General features: G+C 39.8%; 1 long non-coding RNA gene across 1 annotated transcript; it reads right to left on the bottom strand.

Annotated features, from left to right (window-relative positions):
- Positions 1-13,374: 13,374 nt before the first annotated feature.
- LOC129825694 (uncharacterized) lies at positions 13,375-15,632 on the bottom strand. The gene is made up of 3 exons (XR_008754921.1): positions 14,286-15,632; positions 14,006-14,178; positions 13,375-13,896 (listed from the first exon to the last, which is right to left on the bottom strand). It is a non-coding gene; the product is annotated as an uncharacterized LOC129825694 (long non-coding RNA).
- Positions 15,633-16,196: the final 564 nt, after the last annotated feature.

Here is a 16,196-nt window from a genome sequence, read left to right as displayed (position 1 = left end):
GAGCCAAATGACGTTGTTCCTCAAAAGAACAGACATGGAAACAACCACACATTCACAGCCCAGTAAGATGTACAATATCAGAAATTCATACAGATGGGCCCAAAACAGCACAGAAGAATACCAGAAAGCAACCTGTAAACAAAATATCCAAACACTCTTAGATAACTTTCTGGAAAGTGAAGAAGGCATCAATCTAGCAGTAAAGAACACCAACTATATATTAAGGCAAACGGCAAAAGAAGCACAATTGACATTTATAAAACACTAAACAAAAAAGTCCACAGATGACAATTGGTTTGATGCAGATTGTTAAATTATAAGGAAAAAACTTATCCAACCAAAAGCACAGAGACCCAAATAATGGTGAATTACGCCTTCATTACTGTGAAACTTTAAAACTCTATAAACGTACACTCAGAACCAAAAAAGCACAGTACAACAGCAAGCAGCTGACACTAACTGAGGAGTTCATAAACACAAACAACTTCTGGCAAAATTGTAAAAAAAAACAAAAAAATGGAAACAAGAGGAATTAGCGACACAAAATGGTGACATATGGACAACCTATTTTAAACCACTCTCCAACACTGTTCAAATTGACCAAAAAAACACAGAACAACGCTAAATTCATGAGAAGTTGAATGGATTAGAAAAAGCTATAAAGGACAAACAAAATCCATTGGACTCCCCAATTACTGACCAGGAGCTCTATAAGAAACGTCAGGCTCTCAAATTTAAAAAAGCATGTGGACCTGATGGCATCCTAAATGGGATGCTCAAACTCACTAGTGCAAAATTTCAATTGGCTATATTAAAATGGTTTAATTTGATCCTGAGTGTAAGTTATTTCCCTGGCATCTGGAATCAAGGACTCATAACCCCAATGTCACGCCCTGACCTTAGTATTCTTTGTTTTCTTTATTATTGTGTTTAGGTCAGGGTGTGACGAGGGTGGTATGCGTGTTTTTTACTTGTCTAGGGTTCTTGTATGTCTAGGTGTGTGTGTCTAGTCTAGGTGTGTGTGTGTGTGTAGTCTAGGAATTATGTAGGTCTATGGTGGCCTGGATTGGTTCCCAATCAGAGGCAGCTGTTTATCATTGTCTCTGATTGGGGATCCTATTTAGGTTGCCATTTTCCAGTTTGGTTTGTGGGTTATTGTCTATGTGATGTTGCATGTATGCACTCATGTCATTTAGCGGTCGTTTTGTTATTTTGTATTAGTCTGTTAAGTGTTCTTCGTTTTCATTAAAGAAGATGTATTTAAATCACGCTGCGCCTTGGTCACCTCACTACAACGAACGTGACACCCAATCTTTAAGAACGGAGACAAAATTGACCCTAACAATTACAGAGGCATTTGTGTGAACAGTAACCTGGGGAAGGTTTTCTGTAGTATTATAAATGTAAGAGTTCTTAACTTCCTTAATAATCACAATGTCTTGAGTAAAAGCCAAATTGGATTTATAACAAAACATTGCACGACTGATCATATTTACACCCTACACACTGATAGATAAACATGTCCACCAAAATAATACCAAAATATACGCTTGCTTTATCGACTTCCAAAAAGCATTTAATTCTATTTGGCATACAGGACTGTTCTACAAAGTTATTGAAAGTGGTGTAGGGGGTAACACATATTGCATAATTAAATCAATGCATACTGGCAATACGTGCATCATTAGAATTGGCAAGAAAATAACAGAATTCTTTAACCAGGACTTTGCCAGGCAGGCAATCTGAGCTCTGCACTCTTCAATATTTACATCAACGAATTGGCCACTATTCTAGAAAAGTAAAAAATAGCATTTCACCATTCAGGCCTTTATGGTAGAGTGGCCAGACGGTAGCCACTCCTCAGTAAAAGGCACATGACAGCTCACTCGGAGTCACTCAACACTTTCTGGTCTGATGAAACCAAGATTGAACTCTTTGGCCTGAATGCCAAGCGTCACGTCTGGAGGAAACCTAACACTCCCCATCCAACCTGACAGAGCTTGAGAGGATCTGCAGAGAAGAATGGGAGAAACTCCCCAAATACAGGTGTGCCAAGCTTCTAGCGTCATACCTAATAAGATTTGAGGCTGTAATTGTATACACTGTATACACTCACAGAATGGCATCTCGGAACATACAACTCGTCGACAATTGTCCCGTATGGCTATTGCAGCAGGCAATCACACAGGGTTCATCTCCTATCAGATAAAAACAACATGCAGCTTCTGGTCCGACGAATCCCAGTTCCTATTACGTCATGCTGATGGCAGAGTCAGGATTTGGCGTAAGCAGCATGAGTCCCTGAACCCATCCTGCCTGGTGTCAACAGTACAGGTTGGCGACAGTGGTGTACTGGTGTTGGGAATGTTTTCCTGGCACACCTTAGGTCCTTCGATACCAATTGAGCAACAGTTAAATGCCACAGCATATCTCAACATTGTTGCTGACCTAACACTATAAAGTGTCTTTGGGATGAGATGGAATGGGCTGTTCGCAGCATTTATGTACCGCCATCCAATCTGAAGCAACTGCATGACGCAATCGCATCAGCATGGACCAACATACCTGTGGAACGTTTACAACACCTTGTAGAATCCATGCCCTGAAGAGTTCAGGTTGTTCTAGAGGCAAAGGGGGGTCCGACCCGGTACTAGATGTATGTACCTAATAAACTGGCCGGTCAGTATAGATATATATATATATATATATACACCTTAGCCAAATACATTTAAACTCCGTTTTTTAACAATTCCCGACATTTAATCCTAGTAAAAATGTCATGTTTTAGGTCAATTAGCATCACCACTTTATTTTAAGAATGTGAAATGTCAGAATAACAGTAGAGAGAATGATTTATTTCTGCTTTTATTTCTTTCATCACATTCCCAGTGGGTCAGAAGTTTACATACACTCAATTAGTATTTAGGTAGCATTGCCTTTAAATTGTTAAACTTGGGTCAAACGTTTCGGGTAGCCTTCCACAAGCTTCACACAATAAGTTGGGTGAATTTTGGCCCATTCCTCCTCTGGTGTAACTGAGTCAGGTTTGTAGGCCTCCTTGCTCACACATGCTTTTTCAGTTCTGCCCACAAATGTTCTATAGGATTGAGGTCAGTGCTTTGTGATGGCCACTCAAATACCTTGACTTTGTTGTCCTGAAGCCATTTGCCACAACTTTGGAAGTATACTTGGGGTCATTGTCCATTTGGAAGACCCATTTGGGACCAAGCTTCAACTTCCTGACTGATGTTTTGAGATGTTGCTTCAATATATCCACATAATTTTCCCCTCCTCATGATGCCATCTATTTTGCGAAGTGCACCAGTCCCTCCTGCAGCAAAGCATCCACACAACATGATGCTGCCACCCCCGTGGTTCACGGTTGGGATGGTGTTCTTCGGCTTGCAAGCTTCTCCCTTTTTCCTCCAAACATAACAATGGTCATTATGGCCAAACAGTCCTATTTTTGTTTTATCAGACCAGAGGACCTTTCTCCAAAAAGTACGATCTTTGTCCCCATATGCAGTTGCAAACCGTAGTCTGGCTTATTTTATGGCGGTTTTGGAGCAGTGGCTTCTTCCTTGCTGAGCGGCCTTTCAGGTTATGTCGATATAGGACTCGTTTTACTGTGGATATAGATACTTTTGTTTCCTCCAGCATCTTCACAAGGTCCTTTGCTGCTGTTCTGGGATTTATTTGCACTTTTCGCACCAAATTATGTTCATCTCTAGGAGACAGAACGCGTCTCCTTCCTGAGCGGTATGACGGCTGCGTGGTCCCATGGTGTTTGTACTTGTGTTCTATTGTTTGTACAGATGAACATGGTACCTTCAGGCGTTTGGAAATTGCTCCCAAGGATGAACCAGACTTGTGGAGGTCTTACTTTTTTTTCTTGAGGTCTTGGCTGATTTCTTTTGATTTTCCCGTGATGTCAAGCAAAGAGGCACTGAGTTTGAAGGTAGACCTTGAAATCCATCCACAGGTACACCTCTAATTGGCTCAAATGATGTCAATTAGCCTATCAGAAGCTTCTAAAGCCATGACATAATTTTCTGGAATTTTCCAAGCTGTTTAAAGGCACAGTCAATTTAATGTATGTAAACTTCTGATCCACTGGAAGTGTGATACAGTGAATTATAAGTGAAATAATCTGTCTGTAAACAATCGTTGGAAAAATTACTTGTGTCATGTGTAGCAGTGTGATGTTGTTCCCCTAGATTATGCACCAAGTTGCACACAAGGACCAATTAAAATAGGCCAGGTCAAGAGGGGATGTTAATAATTTGATAATAATAATAATTCAGTGTATTTTTTTATTTAATTACAGCTGCATAGCTAATGTTTTTCTTTGGTGTACAAACACTTTTTCATATCAATATTGTACATACATGTGATTGTAAAAGTTTTGTATATTTTGGTTTGGCCCATCGCGGGTTATCTGTATTTCTGTACCCCCTTATTGTTCTCTTTTGCCTGACCTTCGGCTAGCAAGGTGCCTGAGAGCTAGGACTGCACCAAGGGCTAACATAATGTGTGTTGTCTCTTCGTGTGCAGGGCAAATAAAAATATTTCAACTAGCAGACCGTCAGTTGTGGCAGCGTCCTAATTAAAAGTACACAACGCACGCCTTGTTTCTGTTGCCAAGGACATCAAGGCTCTGATTAGTGAACCCCTGATCCATTCACATTACTTTTTGTATGTTGGCAAGGGTATGGGTATTCACAATGTTTTCAATGTACATATTTGAAATACATGATTATGTTGTGCATGTTCATTTTATAGTAATTATCATTCAACATGTCCTCACCTGGAATTTGAACTCAAAGCCTCTTGATTCACGGCATTCAGATCTTCTTGCTACGCCACCATGTCTGTCAGTTATATGTTAATTGGACTATTATCTCATCATTGATTTTGATTTCAACAACTTAAGGGCTTTCTGTTTAGTTGTCTAATGTTGGGGGCATATTAATCTGTTTTAATGACACTCCTGAATCACTATGATCGACACAAGTTTTTCTTGTGTACTTTTAACAGAGCTGAGATTTACTTCAAAGTGCATTCACCCTATTGCATACACCTATCAAGTTGTTTCAGATATACACAAGTATATGTTAATCAGATCTACACAATATACAGTATGTTAAGGTCATCGTTTGGTAACAGTCACAACATACATACCTATCTGGTCTAATTAAAATTAGTTTCTCATTGAGAGTTGGGAATCGGTAGAATTCTACGTAGAAAGCTGAGCATCTCAAAGAGAACTCTCTATCTTTTTGAAATCCACACCACATATACCATGTAGAACAAACATGTGTCTCTGATACAGAATTACATCAAATCTGGTCATTGCATTTATTATCTTTTTAAGTGTTTTTATTTAACTCGGCAAGTCAGTTAAGAACAAATTCTTATTTAAAATGACGGCCTTCCAAAAGGCAAAAGACCCCCTGCGGGGACAGGGGCTGGGATAAAAAAAACATTAAAGACAACAACATAGCAAGGTGTCACGTTCCTGACCTGTTTTCTGTTGTTTTGTGTGTGTTTAGTTCACAGGTGTCAAACTCATTCCACGGAGGGCCGAGTGTCTGCGGGTTTTCGCTCCTCCCTTGTACTTGATTGATGAATTAACATCACTAATTAGTTAGGAACTCCCCACACCTGGTTGTCTAGGGCTTTATTGAAAGGAAAAACCAAAAACCTGCAGACACTAGGCCCTCCGTGGAATGAGTTTGACACCCCTGGTTTAGTTGGTCAGGACGTGAGCTGGGTGGGAATTCTTTGTTGTGTGTCTAGTTTGTCTGTTTCTATGTCAGCCTAGTGTGGGTTCTCAATCAGAGACAGATGGTAGTCGTTGTCTCTGATTGAGACTCATATATAGGAGGCGTGTTTTGTGTTGGGATTTTGTGGGTGTTTGTTACCTGTTTCCTGTCTCTGTGATTGTCTGCACCAGATAGGTCTGTCTCGGTTTCTGCACATTTTGTATGTTGTTTGTAGTGTTTCACTTGTTATTCTATTAAACATGTTGAACACTAGCCGCGCTGCACTTTGGTCCAATCCTTGCTACTCCTCTTCGGATGAAGAGATGGAAGAAGCCCGTTACACAAGGCAGCAACACATGACAACACAGCATGGTAGCAGCACAACATGGTAGCAGCACAAAACATGGTACAAACATTATTGAGCACAGACAGCAGCACAAAGGGCAAGAAGGTAGAGACAACAATACATCACGCAAAGCAGCTACAATTGTCAGTAAGAGTGTCCATGATTGAGTCTTTGAATGAAGAGATTGAGATAAAACTGTCCAGTTTGAGTGTTTGTTGTAGCTCTTTCCAGTCGCTAGCTGCAGCGAACTGAAAAGACGAGCGACCCAGGGATGTGTGTGCTTTGGGGACCTTTAACAGAATGTGACTGGCAGAACGGATGTTGTATGTGGAGGATGAGAGCTACAGTAGATATCTCAGATAGGGTGGAGTGAGGCCTAAGAGGGTTTTAAAAATAAGTATCAACCAGTGGGTCTTGCGACGGGTATACAGAGATGACCAGTTTACAGAGGAGTATAGTGTGCAGTGATGTGTCCTATAAGGAGCAAATCTGATGGCCGAATGGTAAAGAACATCTAGCCGCTTCAGAGCATCCTTGCCTGCTGATCTATAAATTACGTCTCCGTAATCTAGCATGGGTAGGATGGTCATCTGAATCAGGGTTAGGTTGGCAGCTGGGGTGAAAGAGGAGCGATTACGATAGAGGAAACCAAGTCTAGATTTAACTTTAGCCTGCAGCTTTGATATGTGCTGAGAGAAGGACAGTGTACTGTCTAGCCATACTCCCAAGTACTTGTATGTGGTGACTACCTCAAGCTCTAACCCCTCAGAGGTAGTAATCACACCTGTGGGAGAGGGGCATTCTTACCAAACCACATTACCTTTGTTTTGGAGAACAAGGTTATTAAGGGTAGCGAAAGCTTAGGATTGAGCCTTGGGGTAGTCCCTTGGTGACAGGCAGAGGCTGCCTCTTTGCTTCCGATAGAAACAAACCCAGAACATGGTTACCATATTCTCAGAATATCAGAAATGTGTATATTTACAGTAGCATGTCTGTCCTTTCTCACATTTGCCATTAAAGCAATGATAATGCCAGTTACACCAAATTCAACACACAACACAGAGTTCCATCTCCACATTTTAATGTGGAAAAATAGACAAATTGCTAGATAATCGCTTGGGACCAGTGTTGGGGGAAATAATTATTTACGGTAATATATTACAGTGATATGTAACCTTTCAGAATCATATCTCGATCGATGTGTTATATATACACTACGTACTCTTTCAAGGATTTTTCTTTATTTTTAATATTTTCTACATTGTAGAATAATAGTGAAGACAAACAATGAAATAACAAATATGGAATCATGTATTAACCAAAAAAGTGTTAAACAAATGAAAATATATTTTATATTTGAGATTCTTCTTCAAAGAATGCTTTTCCAAAAGTCTTGAAGGAGTTCCCACTTATGCTGAACACTTGTTGGCTGCTTTTCCTTCATTCTTTCTCCCATTCTCTCCATCTCTGGGCTAACAACAGTGCTTAGATAATGTTTCATTAAGTAGCCCACTATAGATAGAGTATTGTAGCCTAGGACTATCAATTAAACCCTGCTCAAATGCAAATATAGTTACAGTATAACCTTAAAAACAAATTTCTGCACAAGCTTTTCACAATCAGAGACAAAAACAATATAGGTAAGGTACACATGCCTATATAATGTCTAAGGTTTCTATTACTTACTAAGGTACAAATGTAGCCTAAGGTAAGCAAATATCAGCATTACCTAACACTATACTCTAGTGCAGGGGGGGGGGGGGGGGGAATTCAGAGGGGGGCCTGATTGGTGTCACAGTTTTGCATCAGCCCCAGCTAACACACCTGACTCCAATAATCACCTAATCATGATCTTCAGTGTAGAATGCAATCTGATTAATCAGCTGTGTTTGCTAGGGATGGAGAAAAAGTGTGACACCAATCAGGGCCTCGAGTACTGGAGTTGCCCACCCCTGCTCTAGTGACTACAGCATCAGACCGGTAAAATGCCTTTCACCTTGTCTGTTTAGATTTGGCTAGCATAGAAGCGGTCCACCAGGGACTCTGGTGTTGTCTGCTAGCTTCCTTCTCTAACAGTCTGCCTCTAACAAAACCCTCACCTGGTCTCTGAGGTGTACACACACACACACTCATTTATTAACCTCTGGGGAGGTGTTCTGAACGCAGCAGCATTATCTCCAGGCAGGTCTGTCTGTCTGCATTGTCCTCCCATCCAGATTCTTCTCTGATTTACTGTCAGCTAGCAGGTAGATCCAGACTCTAAATCTACTGTATGGCCTGTCAGGAGGGAGATGAGGTTGAAAATTAGCTATATGCATGTGTTGGGCTCAGATAGTAGGGCAGCAGCATCTCTATGAAGCTGATCAATTGTAACATCTAAGATGTGTTCCTTCATGTAGATCCCGTTCAGTGTGTTAGGGTTAGAGTATGGAGTATGGACCACAAAACTAAAATTATATCATACATAACTCAGAACTCATTATATTTCTATGGAATGGACCTGTGTGGTGTAAAGTCTTGCATCGGGTCAGATACCCACGGTTCCCCGAGTTTGACCCACAAAAGAAATCCGCTGGCGGCTAGAATGAAAACATTATTTCAAACCGAGGGTCGGCTCGCAGTTTAGAGCATTCATATTGCAGGTCGGAAACGTTTTAAATCGAGATAAAACATTTTTACAAAAGAGCTTATGTTGAATTGTGTTTTGAATTCCATTAGGCTATGTGAGTGATGAAGGCAGACGTAGCCTAGGCTACCAGACACTCAGCAAAAGAGTGGAGTAGGGAACTGTCTATAATTTGTGTGATGCTGAAACATTCTTAATTTGTCCATGTGCAGAATTTATGTTCCTGTCCTTTACGGGATAATACGTTGCCAAATGAATTTTCCCTGACTTCTAGCTCACACGAAAATGGCTAACATAACAGAAGCAATAAAAAAAAAGGTTACGATGGTTGAATACACCATCGTGAAAAAAAGGTGGAGCACAATTGTAATCCCCTGTTTGGAAGCATTTTGGAGGACAAGGAGGAGAACAACCTGGTAGATGGATACGCAGCCTGCGAAAGTGCAAGCGGGTATTTGTTTATGATTATTCAGTAAATAATCAGTTAATTATTACCTTAAGACTTTTGTTCATTTAGACCATAAACAGGCCATATCAAGGTTTAAACCTGCGCAGCTGGTAAAAGTTTGAAGTAGCTTTTTTTTATAGCCTGTTAGGTTCTGGGAATTGTTTGTTTCAGTTTCAATTAAACTATTTGATTATCAAAACAATATTTAATATTATTTTATTGTATTTTATGTCAGCTATAGGCTGTCATTAGGTAAGAAGGCTAATTAGAAGGCTCTTTTTCAAAGAGATTTTAGTTGCCAATGTGCCACATCACATTGTAAAAATAACAAGATAGGTCTATGGCCATGGCATGGTTTCCTTTTATCCAAATGTTAAATAGACATGCAGACAAATTAATTCATGTAGGGAGTCGAATAGACTAATAGGAGTAAAAACAACATGTGGATGTGATTCAGAACAATTCTATTGTCTAAATCTGTCCTGATGTCGGCTATCGGGTGGGGCTCAGAATTGAGGTGGCTGGCGCTGGCCGTGCGGCTCCATTAAACTGTTTCGTGCTGGACTCTACTAGTGTTCTAAGGAGATCCAATAGCTTGGAATGTACTCTATATCTGGTCTAAAGTTGTATAATATACAGTAGTATCATTTCTTGATTGATGCTAACTAGACTAGGCTGCATCTCAAATAACACCCTATTCCCTATACAGTGCACTACTTTTGACCAGAGTCCATTTGGGAACTGTTGGTTTGAGTTCATCTACATGCAGCCCGTGGGCCTGAACCATGAGTTCTACCAGGCAAAGCAAATGAACATGCTTTTGATTGTGTCATCCTCATGAAATGGCTGCAATTTGCCACCATTCAGATCACTAAATCCCTGATAAAACAGAGGAATTAAAGACTAACCATGACAGTGTTTTGATCTAGACAGATCGGCTTAATAGACAGAAAAACAACCTGGGGAATACATTGTAATTGTCCTACAATAACCAGACACACACAGTCACACACACGCATACACGTGTCTTTACGCTGAAGTCTTTATTCTGAAGCCCTAGTAAAACCTGGGCCTGTCATGCCAAATAATGCCCCCCGACCAAGAAGTGTCCTCCTCTGCGGCACAATGGGATTCGATAAACTATTACCGTCCATTCCTATATTCACAGTGTGATGACCTAATGATTAGAATTTTGACGATCATTACGGTAAAAATGATGTTCTTTTCGTTGCAAACAAGGCTGATTTCTCAAGTTTTGTTCAGCTAATAAAATAAAAATATTACTTCGAACTGCTTTTGGGTACGTTGTTAAACATTACAACATTAAATCCATGTCTTAAACGTTGCTACGTTTCAGAAATGGCAAAGAAAACGTGTAATCTGCTTGACACATTAGTTACTTATTTTACAGATCACGAACACAGCTAATTTCCACTCCGTTTATATGCAAATCATTTTGATTCATACCATGGCTTGTCTGGCTGTCATGTTTTTATTTTAACCTGCTATTCCCTTGTCTACACTGAAATAATATAATTTCAGTAGTGCTCTATTATGATTAATTTCTTTCTCTCGCATAGCTCATTAGTACACCCTTGTGGTTGAATATGTATGTACCGTTGGTCCTAGGATACAACAATGAATAATGTGGAAGAAATAAATACCATCAAAGTGAAGGGGTTAGGGTCCCAAAGACCCTCCCCATTATTGATTAAGGGGACCTTAAGATTCATATGTGTTGCTGCAGGCCTTATAATAAGATACTGTTGCTATGTGTCTAAAAACTCTGCCACTATATGTTGCACAAGCATCTATATTAGTCTTTGTTGTTAAGCCTTGGCTGTTGCGAAAGTGTGCTTGCAGGCCAGGCCTGAGTCAGATCGAAACTAGATAAAGAGAAGTAACCACTGTCTGGTTTTGACATTTTGATCTTGTGTGACAGTGGACAATGCAAATAAATTCAGAGAGGCTACTGTACTAGGTTGCCTTATAAGGTAACCTCAGCTTATTAACCTCTAACACCTCCCAAACCCGGATCCGGGATCCCCCCCATCAAAAAAGCTGACTAGCATAGCCTAGCCTAAAGCCACAGGGATATCATATAATAAAATGTTCATGAAATCACAAGTCCAAGACACCAAATGAAAGATACACATCTTGTGAATAAAGCCATCATTTCTGATTTTTAAAATGTTTTACAGGGAAGACACAATATGTAAATCTATTAGCTAACCACGTTAGCAAAAGACACCACTCCCATACTCCACCATTTTTTTTACTCCATCAGCAGCTATCACATATTTGACCAAATAAAGATATAAATAGCCACTAACCAAGAAACAACCTCATCAGATGACAGTCTGATAACATATTTATTGTATAGCATAGGATTTGTTAGAAAAATGTGCATATTTCAGGTATAAATCAGAGTTTACTATTGCAGCCTCCATCACAACTCTCACTAAAACGACTAGAATAACTACAGAGACCATTGTGTATTAGCTAATTACTCATCATAAAACATTTCTTAAAAATACACAGCGTGCAGCAGATGAAAGACACAGATCTTGTGAATCAAGACAATATTTCACATTTTCTAAGTGTTTTACAGCGAAAACACAATATAGCATTATAGTAGCTTAGCACAATAGCAAACATCACCCCAGCATTGATTCAAGGCAAAAATAGCTATAACGTATAAACCACCAAAATATATAAATTTTTTCACTAACCTTCTCAGAATTCTTCAGATGACAGTCCTGTAACATCATATTACACAATTCATATAGAGTTTGTTCGAAAATGTGCATATTTAGCGGCACAAATCGTGCTTATACATTGAGAAAAGTGTCCAAAATCTCAAGCAATCTGTCCGGCGCCATCTTGGAACGGCACCTATTCTTATCGAAAACTATTCATAAACTTGACTAAAAAAATACAGGTTAGACTGCAATTGAAAGACAAATTAGTTCTTAATGCAATTGCTGAATTACATTTTTAAAATGAACCTTACTGCGCAATACAGGCTGCGATAACGCAAGGCTACACTGTAAGTAATGGCGTCTCATGCATTTTACTTTTTTCAACAGAACAATGAATTATCAGCATAAATAGTTCTTACTTTTCGATGAACTCACATCAGAATCTTGGGATAGGTGTCCTTTGTCCAAAAGAATCGTTGCTAGGTTGGAGAACGTCGTCTTCAGAGTTGCAATTAGCAGTAAACATTAGCACGAAAGAGAGAGATACCCAAATTCCTACAGCGCCAAGGAAATAAATACCCGAAAATCGCAATATACTGACACAAACTGATATAATTCGGTTCAAAATAACAAGATTATGATGTCTTTAAAGCCTATATCGATTAAAAACACAGCCGGAAATGTCAAAGACCTATAACCGATGTTTCCAAAAGAACGTCCCAAGGTCCTTAGTGCGCCAGAGCGAAGGTGAAAAGAAAGAGCCACCTATTTCCCAAGCAATTTATAAACTTTGGGAACTACGTAGAAACTCCATTTCAAGTCTCCCTATTCGCTAACAACCAGGGGAAGGCGTATGCAGTGCATCTCAACCAATAGAAGACAGTCAGTTATCCACAGGTCTGGGAACAGCGAGCAGATTTCAGCATTTTCAAATCCTCATAGGAGAATTGCTCTAAGTCCAGTTCTGTTTCACTTACAGACATAATTCAAACGGTTTTAGAAACTAGAGTGTTTTCTATCCAATAGTAATAATAATATGCATATTGTACGAGCAAGAATTGAGTACGAGGCAGTTTAATTTGGAAACGAATTTGTACTATGTCGAAATGGCACCCCCTAGTGGCAAGAAGTTCACACACACAGTACATTGACATAGGTGCTCATACCACTAGGTAGTGATCACATGTATAAAATCAGCGGTGCCCTTAGGTGGGTGCAGAACTTACTCTGAAACATACATGCTGTTTCCATTGTCAACTTCTGTCTCATATTGCATTAATAAAAGTTTGATTGATTTCCTTAAAGAAGATATTGTCTGACTGCTGATTTCACCAATAAGCCAACGACTGACAAGGAACCTACCCCGACAAAATGATACCGTTCAACTTACAATAATGAACACCTTGTGAAACAGTTGTGAAAACCAACCTGGCAATATTTAAGATTTTAATACATAAGCTTTTATATTTGTTGGTAGAGTTGTCAGTATATATTTTAAAAAAAATGTACACTCACATGGCAATCATAGATTAAAATACCTCATTCTGGTGTGTGGAATATTGAGGTGGTTGCTGTGTGGGTGGGAGGTTCTGCCTGTCAGTCTCGAAAGGGGGACTTAAAGAGGGAGACTGCAAAGTCCAGGCACTGCTGCTTTCTTTGTTCTGAGTGTTTGCAGTGCTAGTGCTTTTAGTTAATCTGTGTATCTCACATATTATGTGCCCAGTATAATAGAGCAAGAAAACTATCTTAGCAGATAATAGCATCATGACAATAACAGTAGCTGTAGATGATGTAATGAAAAGTTGAAGGGTGATTGGTAATGGAGGACATCAGGTCGATCCACGTCTGGGTGATGGGCAGAACCCCTAGGTCCTGGAGAACAGGAGCAGAGTTAAAGGGAACAGGTTAACATACTTTGTCTATTGGGCTTCACTGAAGTGTAGGGCGTCATTGGTCGACCGTTCAACTGCTAAAACTGGAGAAGATTGTTTGTTTCCACCGAGGTAACCCTAGGAAGACAAAGTTAAAATATCAGTGCTAGAGAAACTGAAACTAGCTTCAGGTTATTTTGTGTGCAAATGCAAATTGTTATCATCAGATTTTTTTTTTTATATGTACCTTAACAAATCGTGACCCCAGAGCAGCGACGTTTCCCAGGTCTCGCCTTCCTTTCGTCCTTCTTCCAAACCAAGTAATTCGCCCGGAAGGTCGTAGTACTTGGTCCCCTTCTTGATTCTGCTCCGGTAGCTCTCCTTCTCTTTCTCCTGCACCTTGACAATGTTCAGTCTCACCTTGATTGATAACAGGAATAAAGGCAATTATATTTCATATTACAAATAATTTTCTTACATATCTCTTGGAGTGCCAGAACAAATTAACAGTGGACAATTATTTTTACCTAGTCAAAAACCTCCACATCCTTCTCAGTCCGTGCCTGAAGGTGGTCATCAAAAGCGTTCCGATCCGGTTCGACAACTTCCACCACATCAGGTGGGGTTTCAGTGATCTGAAAGTACTTTATTCAAAAATAGCAATAGACAAATAACAACACTAAGTCAATCACAAATTTGAAAGACTACAATATATGCGATAATTGTATATACAATTGCATTGTTTACCTCAGTAAACAGCTGCGGCTCCCATCAATACTCAGTGGAGGCTTGGATGCTGCTGTTGAGTGCAAAGATAATTACCTTCACATTGTTCTCCCACCCTTCCTGTCTGGATTGGAGTCAATGGAATGATATCAACCACACACGTGTTTGATACCATTCCATTTACTGCATTCCAGACATCCTTTACTGGCAGTCTCTATGGGGGTGCCACAGGGTTCAATTCTCGGGCCGACTCTTTTTCTCTGTATATACAGTTGAAGTCGGAAGTTTACATACACCTTAGCCAAATACATTTAAACTCAGTTTTTTTACAATTCCTGACATTTAATCCTAGGAAACATTCCCTGTCTTAGGTCAGTTAGGATCACCACTTTATTTCAAGAATCTGAAATGTCAGAATAATAGTAGAGCGATTTATTTCAGCTTTTATTTCTTATCACATTCCCAGTGAGTCTGAAGTTTACATACTCAATTAGTATTTGGTAGCATTGCATTTAAATTGTTTTTTGTTGGCCACTCAAATACCTTGACTTTGTTGTCCTTAAGCCATTTTGCCACTACTTTGGAAGTATGCTTGTGGTCATTGTCCATTTGGAAGACCAATTTGCAATGAAGCTTTACCTTCCTGACTGATGTCTTGAGATGTTGCTTCAATATATCCACATAATTGTCCTCCCTCATGATGCCAACTATTTTGTGAAGTGCACCAGTCCCTCTTGCAGCAAAGCACCCACACAACATGATGCTGCCAACCCCTGTCACGATCGTCGTAAGAAAATTCAGACCAAAGCGCAGCGTGATATGGGTTACACATGTTTATTGAGTGAAACACACAAAAACAATAAAGAACAAACGAAACGTGAAGTAAATTAAGTGCTCACAGGCAACTACACAAAAACAAGATCCCACAAAACACAGTGGGGAAATGGCTGCCTAAATATTATCCCCAATCAGAGACAACGCTAAACAGCTGCCTCTGATTGGGAACCATACCAGGCCAACATAGAAATAAACCACCTAGATTACCCACCCTAGTCACACCCCGACCTAACCAAAATAGAGAATAAGAAGGCTTTCTATGGTTAGGGAGTGATAACCCCGTGCTTCACGGGTTGGGATGGTGTCCTTTGGCTTGCAAGCCACCCCCTTTTTCCTCCAAACATAACAATGGTCATTATGGCCAAACCGTTATATTTTTGTTTCATCAGATCAGAGGACCTTTCTCCAAAAAGTACAATCTTTGTCCCCATATGCAGTTGCAAACCGTAGTCTGGTAGTTATGGCGGTTTTGGAGAAGTGGCTTCTTCCTTGCGGAGCAGCCTTTCAGGTTATGTCGATATAGGACTTGTTTTACTGTGGATATAGATACTTTTGTACCCGTTTCCTCCAGCATCTTCACAAGGTCCTTTGCTGTTGTTCTGGTATTGATTTGCACTTTTCGCACCAAAGTACGTACACCTCCAATTGACTCAAATGATGTCAATTAGCCTATCAGAAGCTTCTAAAGCCATGACATCATTTTCTGGAATTCTCCAAGCTGTTTGAAGGCACAGTCAACTTAGTGTATGTAAAATACTGACCCACTGGAATTGTGATACAGTGAAATAATCTGTCTGTAAGCAATTGCTGGAAAAAATCCTTGTGTCTTTCAATGTAGATGTCCTAACCAACTTGCCAAAACTCTAGTTTTTTAA

Source organism: Salvelinus fontinalis, chromosome 27 (genome assembly GCF_029448725.1).
Source record: "Salvelinus fontinalis isolate EN_2023a chromosome 27, ASM2944872v1, whole genome shotgun sequence".
Taxonomy (NCBI): Eukaryota; Metazoa; Chordata; class Actinopteri; order Salmoniformes; family Salmonidae; genus Salvelinus; species Salvelinus fontinalis.
This window is presented reverse-complemented; position numbering and strand designations above follow the sequence as displayed.